Here is a 17,500-nt window from a genome sequence, read left to right as displayed (position 1 = left end):
CAATCCGGATCCCCAAATACAAACCTTTGAATCAACCTTCTCCAATGCAGATCCCTAATGCAACCTTCTCCAATCCAAATATTTGAGTCAACCTTCTTCATAGCAGATCTCCAATTTAAACCTTCAATGTATCCTTATCCAGTGCAAACCTTCAATGCAACCTTCTCCAATGCAGATCTTTGATGCAGATCTCCAACGCAACCTTCTCCAATGCATATCTTTGATGCAGCCTTGACCGATAGTACCCCTAGGAGGGGTTAGGACTAGATTGGGATTAGTCGCTGCCTTTTAGAGGCTCCTGAGTCTCTTTTCACTAGGTTAGCTTAGGCTTAGGTTAAGGCTTAGTTATGATCCGAACATAACCTCTTCTGACATAGAGGATCAGGAGCATTTTTGGGTATTCTATTTTCCTTGCTGGAAGGGTTCCTAACCCATGGACCAAGGAGGGGGTTAGATGATGGGGTGGGGGTTTCGATAGGGCTGGCATGTGCAACCTGATCACTTCTACCAGTCAAACTCCCAAGCCATGTGTTCCCCTCATGACACTGATTCTGCAGAACTGAGTTGGGTGTGAACACTAACTTTAAAGTATATAGATTTTTTTGAATCAGCAATGTTGTGTTTGGTTAAGTCCTATTTGGAGTGAAAAATCAATAAACTGATTCCTTATGGGGTTCTCCATTCAATCAGGATGAAAAATCAATAAAACGATTCCTTATAGGATTTCCTACTAAAATTGCCTACACCCCATTTTCAGCCATAACTTTTACCAATTTTGATGCATTTTGTTCAAACTTGATGCCAACGTTACTTAGGACTCATGTCTTGATCTTTGATCTTTGAATGCTTTAAGTTCTCAAAAAAAAAAAAAAAACAATCGATGAGTGGAAAAAATCAATAAACTGATTCCTTATGGGATTTCCCAATCAAATTGTCTGCAACCCATTTTCAGCCAAAGGTTTACCAATTTCAATGGAATTTGCTCAAATTTGACGTTGGTGGAACTTAGTTTGGTTTGAAACAAAGCACTTGAGTAGCTTAATAATCCTAACTTAATCCTGGACAATGCCAGGCTAAACTGCTAGTATATATATATATACATCTAATATAGGATAAACTTTTTCGAAAAAAATTCTATCAATGGCCAGCATATCAAAAAATACCTTTAAAGGTTAAATTTATAAACAATTTAAAAGTAAGGGTAAAAGAAAAAATTTCTAATGCCTAAATATGACGAAAAAAGACACCGCTCGCTTCTTCCATGGGTATAAGTAAGTATTTCACTTATTTCTTCACCGCATTTATCACTGATGAAGAGAAGATTCTTATAAACTAATTCTGAAATTGGCTCCGATATGGTAATAACGGAATTTTTTTTAGAAATTTCTGTCGGCTTTCTTTGAAATACATGATTGTAGTGATAAATTACATGGTTATTGACGTGGTGTCTTTTTTCGGCATATTTAGGTATTAGACATTTTTTTCTTTTGTCCTTACTTATAAATTGTTTATATATATATATATATATATATATATGTATGTATATATATATGTATGTATATATACACATACATGTAATATAACATAAAGAAAATGGAGAGTTTTAACACAGTAAAATATCAATTTATTTATATAAGAGTCAATTTCATATTGCCTATGTACATTTCAATTTCTTACCTTGATTGCATTATGCATTTAAAAGGTAACCTTCATGTATTCCTTTTTGGGTGGTATGGGAATGTTTTTTATTGATATGTCTGTGTCAATTCTCTCCATTTTACTAGTGGTACCGCTTATCTGCTCGAAATGTTAAACCATCTTTCTTTTCTTCCCGAGCGTCTGCTAATACTTTACTTGTACCACATCCTCACGTTGTTGTGTTTTTTGAGTTTGTTCTTCTTTTTGGGATTTACTTTATATATACATACACACACACACACACACACACATATATATATATATATGTATGTATGTATGTATGTACTAACTTTGAAGCAGCCCATCAAGCGGTATTCAGAATGGCCCCTGAGGAGGGCACCTTTCAGGCCTTCGGCCATAGTATTGGCCCAGCAAAGCAGCCCTCTCCTATGAGTAATGTAATGGACTCGGACACATTCATTGCATATATATTTTCTGGTATTAATTATCCAATACCCTATTCCAAACATTCTACCCAACATATACCTGCACACCCACACTCATACACTCAATACCTATACTTCACTCACACCCATACCTAAAACTCATTTCCCATTAACTTGTTGTTCATTCAACATGGAACGTGAATTCCATCTCTCTAACAGTGTATCAACCCTTGGATCGCTTCCTGCCAGCTCTGCCGATAGACATACAGCTAGTTTCTAGTTTGATTTACAGCTTCCTATGAGATTTACAGCTATGTCTCTAGCATTGAAGTCACCCTTCAGGCGTGTGTGTGTGTGTGTGTAGAAAGTTGAAAGGTAACATATTAGTTGATATATATAAGGAAATGAGTGGAAATTGAACCAGTGAGTGTGTTAAGTAATAAGGCACTACTAAAAGAGAATGACACAATAATATATATATAGAGAGAGAGCGAGAGAGAGAGAGTGTAAACACCCTGAGAGAAAAGTTGGGCCTAAGAAGTATCAAATGTGGTGTGCAAGAGAGACGACTATGCTGGTGTGGTCATGTGTTGTGTGTGGATGAGGAGAGCTGTGTGAGGAAGTGCCACACCCTAACTTTTGAAGGAACATGTGGAAGAGGTAGACCCAGGATGACATGGGATGAGGTGGTGAAGCATCACCTTTGATCATTGGGCCTCACAGAGGCAATGATAGGAGACTGAGACCTTTGGAGATATGCTGTAATAGAAAAGACCCAGCAACTAAAGTGAGATCACAGCCACACATGTCCTGCCTGGTTAAGAATATTCTTGATACACTGGGTGATATGATATTCTTGAGAAGACCTGTTGAGTCAAGTAAAACCACTATCGTAGCTCGGGTGGGTGCCCCAGGCTGGCTCCTGTGCCGATGGCATGTAAAAAGCACTATCCAAACGTGGTTGATGCCAGGTCCACCTGACTGGACCTTGTGCCAGTGACACATATAAAGCAGTATCCAAACATGTTCATTGCCAGGCCCACCTTACTGGCTCCAGTATTGGTGGCACATAAAAAGTACCAACTAATTGTGACCGATGCCAGTACACCCTGACTGGCTCCTGTGTCGGTGGCATGTAAAAAGCATCATCTGAACAAGATCGTTACCAGACCCGCCTTACTGGCTCCTGTGTTGGTGATGCATAAAAAGCATCTCCTACATACTCAGAGTGGTTATTGTTAGGAAGGATATCCAGCTCTGCCAGACTAGATTGGAGGCTGATGCAGCTGCTGGCTCTCCAGACATCAGTCAAACCGTCCAACACATGCCAGCATGGAAAACGGACATTAATCGATGATGATGATAATGATGATGATGATGATGATGATGATGATGATGATGATGATGGTGATATATATTTGACATTGATGGTTATTAACAATAGTAACATCGTATTTTGGATGTAAACATTTGAATGTTTTTTTTGCTCATACACACACACACACACACACACACACACACATATATATATAAATATGTATGTATATTGTGTAGAAAAGGAATATGTAAGAATTCCATCATGCAGTGTACCCAGTGGACACTATGGATGCACAATAGGAGTAATGGGTTCACATGAAGAGTAAGAGCAAAGGTGAATTTTGCATGTGGCAGGTGCAGCGAGGCAATATTTACTTGGAGCATGTGCAAAACGGATGCTCTCCAATACCCAAACCGCCCTCTAGAAGTCCTTGATAGCTTTTGTTACCTAGAGAATTAAATTAGTAGAGGTATGGGTTGATGTTCAGGAAGCATAGTACCCAAGGTATGGACTGGCTGGTAAAAGTTCATGGAGTTCTTATCTCTGCTGGCAATAAAGGGCTTTTCCCTCAGAGTAAAATGTAGACTGGAAGGAAATGAGGTGAGCATGCCTCATTGTACATGTAATACTAGAGTGCATGAACGAGGAAGAACAAATGAGGAGAGAAATAAATGGAACATAACTGGAATCAGATGCAATGCAGATGAGTGAAGAATATTTTGTATGTACTGCTGATGTGTATGGAGAAGGACAGTCATATAAAAAGGTGTTGTGAGAAAGAGGGAAACTGGGGACAAGAAGGTGACAAGGGACCACATTAATTGGTCACACTTGGAGAAACCTTCTTTGCCTAACCAAGCATGGAGAAATAGATGCTAAAATTAGTGTTTATGTGTGTGTCTGTATGTATGTGTAAAAAAGGTTGCATTCAGTGTGCCAAATGTTAACTATGGTCACATAAAAGATGCAGTGGTTTCAGAGGAAAGTTAACTGAGAAAGTAAATTTTGTATGTAGCTGATGCACAGGAGCAATAAACACTAAGAACTCATGGGAATTAAACTTCTCAAATGCCCTGGAGGGTTCCTAGAGGTAGAAGATACCTTCTGTTACTTAGGTTACCAAATTAGCTGTGGAAGAGCATGTTCTCAAAGTATAGTTACACAGCTAAGAGCAGGATGCAATAAGCTGGTAACAAATCACTCAGAGTAAAAGACAGATTGTATAATACTTCTGTCGAAATAGCAATGCTACATGATAGTGACATGTGGGCTGGGAATGCTGAGGAAATGGAACTAGCATGTCACGTAAAAAGCACTGAGTCAACTCTGCAGAGGGGTTGGTCTTAGGAAGGGCATCCAGCCATAAAAAAACCCTGCTAAAAGAGACACTGTAGCCTGGGATAGTCTTCTACCTGGCCAGTTCCTGTCAAGTGTCCCACCCATGCATAAATGGGAGACAGATAGATAGATAGATAGATGTATATATATATATATATATATATATATATATATATAGTTAATCCAAACAAGAAAGCACAAAAAAAAACCAACAACACGAGGCTGTGGAACAAATATAGTATTATTGGACGCTCAGGAAAGAAGGAAAGAAGGAGGGTTTAACGTTTCGAGCGGAGCTCTTTGTTGGAAACACAGGAGAAGGAAAGATCCAGAGAAGGGAAGACAGAGGAAAAAAATCGCCAACGGTACACACGAGGTCACATTTTGATATATATATATATATATAGAGAGAGAGAGAGAGGGAGATATATGTATATATATATATATATATGTACACATATATATAATACACACACACACATGCATGCGCACATATAATATATACACCCATATCCATGAGTGTGCATGGTAAATATGTAACAAATATGCAAAATTGCTTTGGCATTAGAACTCTGAGTGGCCACACCTGCATTTACAAAATTATAAAGAAAGGAGAAACACACAGAAATAAATAGTGAAAATGATTTGAGAAAAGTTGATCAATGACTTACATTTCTGTCTCCAACAATTTGTCCCTTGCTTTCTTGTTCCCCTCTTTTTTATATATATCTTGTAAATCTGCACTTGTTAAGATATATATACATATATATACATGTGGTTCTCTTTCTGTCTCTTTCTCTCTCAGCTTTGAATACATTAATAAACTATGTATGTATATGTTTGTGTGTGTGTGTATAATTAGTGAGAAGATCATAAATTCAGAAAGAAGCACACTCTAAAATACTTTAGAGCAGTTATAATTCATATAGTTGTTGGTTATAACTTATATGCAATATATGCAGGTAGATATCAATTGAAAATACGATAAAGAGTATAATGATAGAAAATTTTTTGAAAAGAAGAGATAATTTTGAAACTAAGAGAGAAACAAACAGAGAGTGACAGTCAAGCAGTTGTATTTAATTGTGAATGTTTGCAAATGAGTGAGAACAAAATTTTGTTAGTTGAGGTGAGGCAACACTTGATTCAACAGTCAGCTACTTATGAATTTGTCATATTATGTTTAATACAAAAGGCATAGAGCACAAAACGGAAAAAGGAAAGTAGGATGTTGTTTATAAATTGTTCTAGAGATGAACTGTCAGATTGTACACACATATAAATAGATAGAAATATATGAACAAATACATACATACACCAAAAACAATATCTCACATGCACATTCTCACACTCAAACAATGACATTCAAACATAAACAATTATACACTAACCCACACTCACACTTACACTCACACTAAAACACTCATATACTCACTCATACTCAGCTACTAAGCACACATGCACACATATACACATGCACACATACACAAAAGCACACACACAAACACACATTTGCACACACAAACACACATGTGTACCTTTTCTACTGCTAAAAGAAATAATATATACATGCATATATGTGTGTGTGTGTATACACATATATATATATACACATTGGGTTGTCAGATAAATTCATCTCTTTCTTCCCAATGTTATTTGAATTAACACAAAAAGTATCTTTATCGCAGTGTTTGTCAGTGTTTTGTGGCTCTATTCTTCTTATGTTCATCGTTTTTGAAATTTGGATAAACTTCACTTCTTTTCTGACTTATGATGATGGAGCACCAAGTAGAGAAAAAGCTGAGCATTTTTGACCCTGCTTCTCTATATTTTCATTTAAAATTCCAAAGCAGCTAAAGCCACTCATATGGAGAAAGTGCTATTACTGATAAAACTGCACAGAAATGATTTTCACACTTCAAGGTGCAGTGGGAGGGGAACCTCTCAGACACTCCATATTGTGGCCAACCTGTTCAGTTGAATGATGACTGATTGAACAAGCTCATCTGTAAGGATCCATGCCAATCCATTTGGGAAGTTGCCCAGTAGATGGAATGCTCTCCTGATTTGATCATCCATCACCTTCCCTTGATGAAAAATGCCCCAAAATTTTGGTTCATGAGTGCCACATACTTGAAATGAAAGAGACAAACACCAACACTCCTCTATCATTTCCAGTTTCCTTGCTTAATATTGAGCTACTTGTGGACACAAACAGAGACCTCTTTACCACATCATCACTGGTGATGTAAAATGGTGTCTTTGAGTCAGAATAAAGCAGAGGAGAGAATGGCTGAGCCCTAGCAATCAAGCAACACCTCGAGCCAAGCCAGAGTTGCCTCCACATAAGACAATGATCTGTGTTTGGTGAGATTATGAATGACATGAAACTGAAAATAGGGTTTGATTGATTCTTCAAGTCAAGACCCGGTGGTTTCTACTCTCGAGGCACTGACAAACTATTGGAACATAGAGAAGAAGTTGTGAATTATGAAGGAGAATTTATTATTGAATTCTTTGTTTAAATTGTTGATGAAAAATAAGGATTAAAATAAAGGGAATAAAAAACAAATGAATTTATCTGACAATCCAATATAGGGCCAGATAGAGAGGTAAATATAGATACGTGCGAATTAAATTAGCAGAAAAGCTCCAGATGTACCCAAGGCTTGAAAATATATCATTGATATCATCATCTTCATCATCATTGTTGTCATCACCATCATCATCATCATCATCATCATCATCATCATCATCATCATCATCATCATCCCATTGTGTTTTGTTTTAAAATCCATATTTTCTTGCTTAGACAGGTTAGATGAAATTTGTTGAAACTGATTTTCCAACGGGTGAATATTCTTCCTGTTGTCAAACTTCACCTAGTATGAAGCAAGTAATATGTCTCCTAGTCCTTCAAACACGAACAGAGCAATGGATGGACACAATTTCGTTGAAGATTGCAAGCAAACAACACTGCTTATATTATGGTGGCATTTATTTACAGCCTGTACACAATATCAAGAATAGAAGACATGAACACATACATGTACACATATACTGATGCATCTATCCATACAAAAATATATACATGTAGCTATGCTTGTGCCTAATATATATATATATATATATATATATATATATTTATATCTAATGTAGGATAAATTTTTTCATACTACTTTATGTTGTCTCAATGCTGTATGAAGAAAAAAAATTTTATCAGCAAAAAAATTTTATCCTACATTAGATATAAATTTAATAGTCATTTACTTTCGGACTCTCCCACTCCGTGAGTGCCTCAGTTCAAATTGCACGTGTCTTTAATGGGCTGGAGTATTTCTATGTTGGATTTATTTGGGGTACTTAGTTGTGCTCATGACTTAGTGTTTGCTTTTTCCATGGGTATGAGTAAGTATCTCATTTACTTTTTTGCCACATGTATCACTGATGAAGGGAGGATTCTTTTTGAACTAACCCTGAAATCGGTCCGATATGGTAATAATGGAATTTTTTAGAGATGTCTGTCAACCTTTTTTCGAGTAGTGTGTGTACTGGGAAAAAAATTATATGGTAAATGGACAGTATGTCCAATTTTCGGCATATTTGGCATTAGAAATTTTTTTGTTTGCCCTTATTTATAAGTTATATATATATTTAGATATACACACTCACACACACACATTTATAAATATGATATATATATATGTGAATCATAATTTGTATGTATATATCAGGGATACTGGAAAATGATATATTTTCAATCAAATTGTCTGAAGTCATATAAGGAATAGGTTATAAGTCAATAAAAGTGTCCTTCCAATCAACCACTTGGCATAGAGTAAATAGACAAACATTAATGTGAGCACTCACTGTGTGTGTGTGTGTGTATGTGTTCTGTCTGATATGCCATGGAAGACAAGGACCCTAGTGAGCTGCATTCTTAGCGTTACATGCTTTATAATTTTCATAAGGGCAACAATGCAGCACATGTAATATACTATATATGCTGACAGTATGAGAGTTCAGAAGTGTTAAAGGTGGTTTAACAAATTCAAAAATGGTGACCAGAAAGATTGAATATTCTCAGTAATGACTCAGTGAAACAAGCAATTGAAGAGGATCTGCATCCAAGTATTGGGGCACTTATCCTGGAAGCTTAATAAACCTCAGTCCTCAGTACAAGATCATCTGAAGCAGCATGAGGGAGTGTATAGAGAAAAGAAGTGGGTACCTCATGGGATGTCCCCTGAGAAAAAGCAGTGCTTTCAACTAGCTAACGTAAGAAAACTTAAATTAATGAGGCTAGGAAGCTCTTCCTCATCCTTCATATTCATTCAGGTCACTTGAACACTTTAACAGTAGAAAAATATTCAGAGGCAAAGACAATGTTGAAATAACACTCCAACCATTTTTCTGTTTTAAGAATCTGGTTTTTGTCTAAGGAATCAGAAAACTAGTTTTGAGGCAGCAAAATATTATTGCTAAGGATGGTGATTGTGTTTTGGATAAATAAATATATTTATGATATGTTTTATGCTGATTTGAACTCATTACATGTAATAGTACATTATGGTACTCCTATATATATATACATATATATATATATATAACTCTGCTGAAGCAAGTGAAATCGAAATTGAAATCAAATTCGATGACTGGCATCCATTCTAGTGGAGCGCTAAGAGTACCATCCAAGCATGATCGTTGCCAGAGCAACAAACTGGCTTCCATGCCAGTGGCACGTAAAAAGCACCATTCGAGCGTGATTGTTACTTGTGTCGCCTTACTAGCACTTGTGCTGGTGGCACATGAAAAAACATTCGAGCAAGGTCATTGCCAGTGCCGTTGGACTGGCTCCTGTGCAGCCATATGGTTTGCAAGACCTCAGTCAAATCGTCCAACCCATGCTAGCATGGAAAGCGGACGTTAAACGATGATGATGATGATGATGATGGTGATGATATATATATGTGTGTATATATATAAACACATACACACACACTCACACACACACACACACACACATATATTGAATACATAAACACATACATACACCAAAACAGAGTAGCATAAGGTAGATTTTCTATCTGGCCAGCTCCTGTGAAGTATTCTACTTATGCATGCATGAAAGATGTACATTAAACGATGATGACGATGATGATGAGGATGATGGTGATGATATATACACATATAAAAGCGTGTGTGTGCTTGTGCGCGTGTGATCATGCAATTAAAAATAGTCATGCATTTCTACTCATATTCATAACACTAAAAAAGGAGCCAAACATACACATACACACACACATACATACACACACACACACACACACACACACATACACACAGTCATAAACTAAGTGCGAAGTGCATATACACATTATACAATAGAAACATGCATACAATGTGTAACTTTGAGAAATATATATGCATATGTATGTGTGTGTGTGTGTGCATGAGTGTGTGTGAGTGTGTGTGTGTGCATGAGTGTGTGTTAGTGTGTGTGTGTGTGTGTTGTTGTTTATTCCAAGGCAGCCATGATGAAGTAGGCTCTTATAATGGAAAGTATTTCAGGCCATGGCCATCTGTTCTGGAAACGTCATCTGTTTAGGACTACAATAGCAATTATGCCCTTCCTTTTCCTTTGGTTACAACTTGGATGCCATGACCATCCCATTTGTTTTTGTTTTCAGCCGTAGTGTATCTTGGACTACATTATCTACCATTTTGTTTTCTTTTTCCTGTCTGAGGACAAGTTTTGGGGAGAATTTATTTCTAGCAATTTGAACTAACACAGTAGGGTGACTGTTGCAGTTTGACCCCTGGTCAGCCGTAGTCAAGCAGACTTTTGATCAAAGACAATAAGAACACGCATATACTCTTTTACTCTTTACTTGTTTCAGTCATTTGACTGCGGCCATGCTGGAGCACCACATTTAGTCGAGCAAATCGACCCCGGGACTTATTCTTTGTAAGCCCAGTACTTATTCTATCGGTCTCTTTTGCCGAACCGCTAAGTGACGGGGACGTAAACACACCAGCATCGGTTGTCAAGCAATGCTAGGGGGGACAAACACAGACACACAAACATATACACACACATACATATATATATACATATATACGACAGGCTTCTTTCAGTTTCTGTCTACCAAATCCACTCACAAGGCTTTGGTCGGCCCGAGGCTATAGCAGAAGATACTTGCCCAAGATGCCACACAGTGGGACTGAACCTGGAACCATGTGGTTGGTTAGCAAGCTACTTACTACGCAGCCACTCCTGCGCCTATGCATATGTGCATAGTTCTGTGTGAATATATATGTATATGCGTGTGAGTGTATGTGTGTATGTATGTATGCTTGTACATGTGTGTACAGATATCTCTCTATTGTAATGTCAGATATTTTCACTTTAATAATTTCAATTTAATAGTTTCACTTTAATACAGAAACTATTAAAGTGAAACTATTATCTCACATATATACATACATACATACATACATATATACATACATATATAGAGTCATCATCATCATCATTGTTTAACGTCCGTTTTCCATGCTAGCACGAGTTATGTATATATTATGTATATATATATATATATACATATATATATATATCTATATATATATATATATATATATATATATATATATATATATATATATATATATATATGTGTGTGTGTATGTATGTATGTATGTATGTATACATCTGCACAAATGTATATATATATATGTATATGTATAGCTGTATGTGTATACAGTGGGGTGAGGGAATAAATATTCGTACGTGTCAAAATTCTTTATTTATTTAATTTCTAATGAACATAAATGGGATATACCAATACTATATTTGCATATACATGCATAAACTAAGAATATGCAAAAGAAACTAATAAATTATAGTAACTTAGGAATTTATATTCAATTATAAATATTTAGGGGTGAAAAAAGTATTCGTACAGAACATAAATAACTGATAATTCTGATTTAATACTTCGTAGCATAACCATTATTCACTTCCACTTCAATGAATCTCTTCTTGTAGTTCTTAATCAATGACTCGCATGCTTCTTTAGGAATTTTTTCCCATTCTTCTTGACAAATTTTCTTTAATTCTGCAACGCACATTGGGGCTCTTGAATGAATTTTAATTTTCAAATAATGCCACAAATTTTCAATGGGGCTCAAGTCAGGTGACTGGCTTGGTCATTCTAATTATTTTATATTGTGATCGACAATCCATTTTTTGATAGACTTCGCCATGTGCTTAGGATTGTTATCCTGTTGTAAAACCCACCCTTCACAAAGCTGGAGCTTTTCTACAGAGTCCCATAAATCATTGTTCAAAATATTTTGGTACATCTCTGCATTCATTCTACCATCTATCACATGTAAATTGCCAGTACCATTTGCAGAGAAACAACCCCTACACCATGATGTTGCCACCTCCAAACTTTACAGTAGGAATTGTGTTTTTCAGTGAATATGTGGTACCATCTTTCCTCCGAACATGGCTACACGAATTTCGTCCAAACAATTCAATTTTCGACTTGTCTGTCCATAGAACATTTTCCCAGAATGTATGAGATTTATCTTTATGTTCATAAGCAAATTTCAAACAGGCATTTCTATGCCTTTTAGTCAACAGCAGAGTTTTTCTAAGAGAGCATGATTTCAGTTCATTCCTATGAAGTTCATTGCTGATTGTTCATAGTGTAACACTAGTCCCTGGAGCTAACAAATCTTCTTGCAACTCCTTTCTGGTGATCATTGCGTTTTTTCCGTTTCTTTGCTTCATTTTTCTTAAAGATCTAGGGGAAATCTTGCATGGTGCACCGGATCTTATTCTGTTTTCAATAGTTCCCGATTTTTTTATATCTTTGAATAAATTAAGATATGGTAGAAAATGAAATACAAAGAGTCTCTGATATTTTCCTGTAGCTTTTACCTGCTTTCCACTGTTCAATAATTAATTTTTTCACTGAATTTGTGGGTTCTTTACTTTTCGCCATTATTACGTTACTACTTTATGTTGTCTCAATGCTGTATGAAGAAGCTAGTGTTGTGACACTTAAAAATGACAACTGATAAGATTATTGGAACAAATGAGAAAGTTCTAGTAAAGAAAAAATTATTTTAACAGTATTTTGTGGCATAGAAAATCATAAATTTATTCTGTATGAATATTTTTTCACCCCTAAATATTTATAATTGTATATAAATTAATTAGTTACTATAATTTATTAGTTTCTTTTGCATATTCTTCGTTTATGCATGTGTACGCATATATAATATTGGTATATCCCATTTATGGGATCTTTTCGCTTTGACCGGCAGATTTTTAAAATAATTTCTTTGTAACTAAACACTTTTAAACTTCGTATACTGGTAGAATGTGTTTATAAAACATCTTTTTCTCTTGGCTTTCTTGAGAAAATTCTGTAGTTTGTAAGCTATTTCCTCTTTAATTTCTTAATTTTCAGCAATTTCAACCAATCAATGACGTCTATTGAGGTGAAATCAATATCTGCCGAAGTTTGTCAACAACAATTGGGTCTTTTCCTTTTGATGGACGGAATTCAACACAATTTCTAGTTAACTAAACAATTTGAAACTTCGTATACTGGTAGAATGAGTCAAAAGAAAACATTATTTTCACTTGGCTTTTTTGAGAAAATTGTAATTTGCCTGCTATTATACACACATATATATATATTATACACACATATATATATACACACACACACACATATATATATATACACACATATATATATACACATATACATACATGTATAGTACACACACATATATGTTTAAAGGCTATCTAGCCATAGAAAATCTGACCACCCCATGCAAGCATGGAAAACATGATGTTAAAATGATGATGATGATAAGAAAGATATACACACACACACACATACACGCAAATATACATGCATATACATGTGTGTGTGTGTGTACATGGAAATACATGAAGCCACAATAGTTGACATATATGTCAATCGTGCAATATGATATACATGCATGCACTACAATATATTCATTAAGACACGTTTTAAAGTGTATAATAGATCATAAAGTACTTCACTTACTTTGTATCTTTTTGATTACCTCTTTCTTTCTTTCTCTCTTTCTCTCTCTTTCTCTTTTCTTTCTCTCTATCTATTCCACTCTTTCTCTCTTACTCATACACATACATTATCTACACACAGACACAATGTAAACATAATCTGTACGATACTCACATTCATATCACATACTTGCACACTTATACAACAACACACACACACACTGAATAATACTTGTGTTTTCATAGCATTGCTTCATCTGTTGTCGTTGGTGTCACTTTACCAACATCCTATTTGGCAGTGTTTGGCTGAACTGTTAGTGTATTAGACGAAATACCTTACAGCATTTAGTTACAGCTCCTCCCATTTTGAGTTCAAATCCTACCGAGGTAAACTTTACTTTTCATCATTCCAGGCATTGAAAAAAATAAAGTACAAATACAATTTCGATTTTTCTGGAGCCTTTGCTTTCAAAACCTTTCATGGTTACTGATTTTTCTAAACTAGGGGTGGCCACTATGGTTATCAAACTCCAAATTAAACAAATATGAATTTAACATAAATAATTAAATGAAATACAGTGCCAGTGCCGCCCCGACTGGCCTCGTGCCGGTGGCACGTAAAAAGCACCACCCATTCGTGGCTGTTGCCAGCCTGGCCTGGCCCCATGCCAGTGGCACGTAAAAAGCACCACCCGTTCATGGCTGTTGCCAGCCTGGCCTGGCCCTATGCCGGTGGCACGTAAAAAGCACCATCCGTCCTGGGCCGTTTTCCAGCTCCGTCTGGCACCTGTGCGGGTGGCACGTAAAAAGCACCCACTACACTCACAAAGTGGTTGGCGTTAGGAAGGGCATCCAGCTGTAGAAACACTGCCAGATCAGACTGGGCCTGATGCAGCCTTCTGGCTTCCCAGACCCCAGTTGAACTGCCCAACCCATGCTAGCATGGAAAGCGGACACTAAATGATGATGATGATGATGATGATGATGATGTATCTGTACATTTGCATAAATTATACAAGTCCATTAATGCTATACTGCGCAAAGTATTAGTCTGTGCAAAGTACTAGTAAACTAATCCGGTGACCAAAGGAATTTGAAGTCCCTGCTTGTAAATTAGTGTGGATCATAGGATGTTTTGAACCATCAATGTCTGGAAAATTGGTGTTTTACCTGTAAAAGTAATATTTTGTGGTCGATTTCTATTCACATAATGTAATCTTGATGTGAATGGAGTTGAAATAGGAGACTGACATAAGAAATTTAGACGATTCTACAACCAAAGGCCTTCCTACTCATTAGCAATAACCAACAAATCAATACCCTTCTGTCAATGGCTCATTTAATGTCCACCTTCCATGTTTGCATGGGTTAGACAGAATCTGTTGAGGTGGATTTTCTACAACTGGATGTTTTTTTTTTTTTATCAAAGGTATCTAAATGGAGATGTGTCTTCTATGCGAGAAAAAACTGTTATTTTTAGCATGTTGGCACCAATAGAACTCTTCACTATTAACTACCTTCCAATCAGGTAGTACTGTCATTGGCCACGACAATAATTTCACTTGCCTCAACAGGTCTTCGCAAGAGCAGTTTATTGCCCAATGATTGAAGGGTACTCTTAAATGGGTTGGTTATGCTGCACTGGCATAGACCACAGTTACAGTCTCACTTGGCTTGCTGGATCTTCTCAAGTATGGCATATCTCCAAAAGTCTCAGTCCCTTGTCATTACCTCGGTGAGGCCTAATATTCGAAGGCATTGCTTCACCACCTCATCCCAGGTCTTCCTGGGTCTATCTCTTCCACAAGTTCCCTCTACTGCTAGGGTGTGACACTTTTTCGCACAGCTGTCCTCATCCATTCGCAACACGTGACCATACTAGTGCAGTTGTCTCTCTTGCAAACCACATCTGATGCTTCTTAAGTCCAACTTTTCTCTCAGGGCACTTGCACTCTGTCATGTATGCACACTGATATTACACATCCAATGGAGCATACTGGCTTCATTCCTTGCAATCTTACGCATGTCCTCAGCAGCCATGGCCCATATTTCACTGCTGTGTAGCTTGGCTGTTCGCATACATGCGTCATACAGTTTACCTTTTACTCTGGACAAGAGGCCCTTTGTCACCAGCAGGGGTAGGAGCTCTCTGAACTTAGCCCAGGCTATTCTTATTCTAGCAGCAACACTTTCAGAGCATCCACCCCACTCTACTGACTTGGTCACCTAGGTAACAGAAGCTATCAACTACTTCTAGTTTACCCCACTGAAATGTGATGGAGGCTGTTTTCTGCACATTTTCAGTGTTTATTGCTCCTGAGCATTTGCCACATACAAAAACTATCTTCCCAGGTAGCCTTCCTTTGATATTGCTGCACCTCTTATGAGTCCATTGCTTACACTGGGTACACCTTATGGAGTTTCTACATACACCTTTTCCACAGATCGAGCAGGGCCATCAACCTGAAGAGATTTGTATATATATATATGTATATACGTATGTGTGTGTGTGAGTGTGTGTATGTGTATGTGTGCATATATCTATGTATGTGTGTTTGTGTGTATATATATATGTATACATTTACGTACATGTGTATTAGTGTATGTGTGTGTATATATAAATATGTGTATGCATGCATGTGTGTATGTATATGCGCTTATATGTGAGACTGTTGGCATATGCATAGGTGTATGAACACGTGTGAAGGTATGCATGCGCATATATGAATATAAGTAGATATGTGTGTAATGTGTTTGTCCATTCATCTGCGATTGTTGGATGTACCCTGAGTGATATGGGTATAGAATGCATCAAATTGTCTACAAGCTGCCTGAATACTAAAGCAACTGTGACGATAGATTTTTGATGTAGTTATCTTCTCACCATAGACTGTAGGAACTATGGTCGAAATTGGCCAAGTGAGCAGGGGACACCGACGCCTCTGTGTGGGTGTATGTATGGTGTGTGTGTGTGTGTGTGAATGTGTGTATATATGCCTATATACATCCCAACCTATGTTAGCAAGTATACCAGCCCTTCACCCCCTAGACACTTTAGCCTGCATACATATATATATATATATATATATATATATATATATATATATATATATATATATATATATATATACATATATATATATATATATATATATATACATATATATATATAATATATATATATACATATATATATACATATATATATATATATATATATATATATATATATATATATACATATATATTTTTATTTTCTTTCCTCTTCCTTTTTCTAGTACCATTCCTTTGTCTGAAATCTAATGTAACTTAATCCTTCTTTTCTCCTTCTATTCACTTCTGCGGACAAAAATTATTTTCTTTCTTTTTTCTTTCTTTCTTATCTACATTTACCATATTTTCCGGTGTATAAGCTGCTATTTTTTACTCAGGAAATTTAGTGTGCGGCTAACAGAAAGGTGTGCCGAATGTGCATATTATTTACAAGTTTCAAGAGGAAAATAATTTGTGTATGGAGATCGAATGGTTCCACTGATTCTTTCAGAGGAAAGGTCAGTTGGTGAACAATGTGAAAGACTACTGCTGCATTGGTGCCCGAAAGAAAACAAAGCATATTTGTTTTGCTTTACCATCATGTTTTGATAATATTATTTTTAATCTAATAAAGACTTTAATATTGACAAA

At 36.4% G+C, this 17,500-nt stretch overlaps 1 protein-coding gene across 1 annotated transcript in view; it reads right to left on the bottom strand.

The window, feature by feature from the left end:
* Positions 1–5,992, bottom strand: part of LOC115217841 — a 153,567-nt gene extending 147,575 nt beyond the window's left edge. The window contains exon 1 of the mRNA XM_036507773.1: positions 5,412–5,992. The gene's annotated coding sequence lies outside the window, so the exon portion shown is untranslated. The remainder of the gene's footprint in view (positions 1–5,411) is intronic.
* Between the last annotated feature and the right edge of the window lie 11,508 nt (positions 5,993–17,500).

Source organism: Octopus sinensis, linkage group LG12, assembly GCF_006345805.1.
Source record: "Octopus sinensis linkage group LG12, ASM634580v1, whole genome shotgun sequence".
Classification (NCBI taxonomy): domain Eukaryota; kingdom Metazoa; phylum Mollusca; class Cephalopoda; order Octopoda; family Octopodidae; genus Octopus; species Octopus sinensis.
This window is presented reverse-complemented; position numbering and strand designations above follow the sequence as displayed.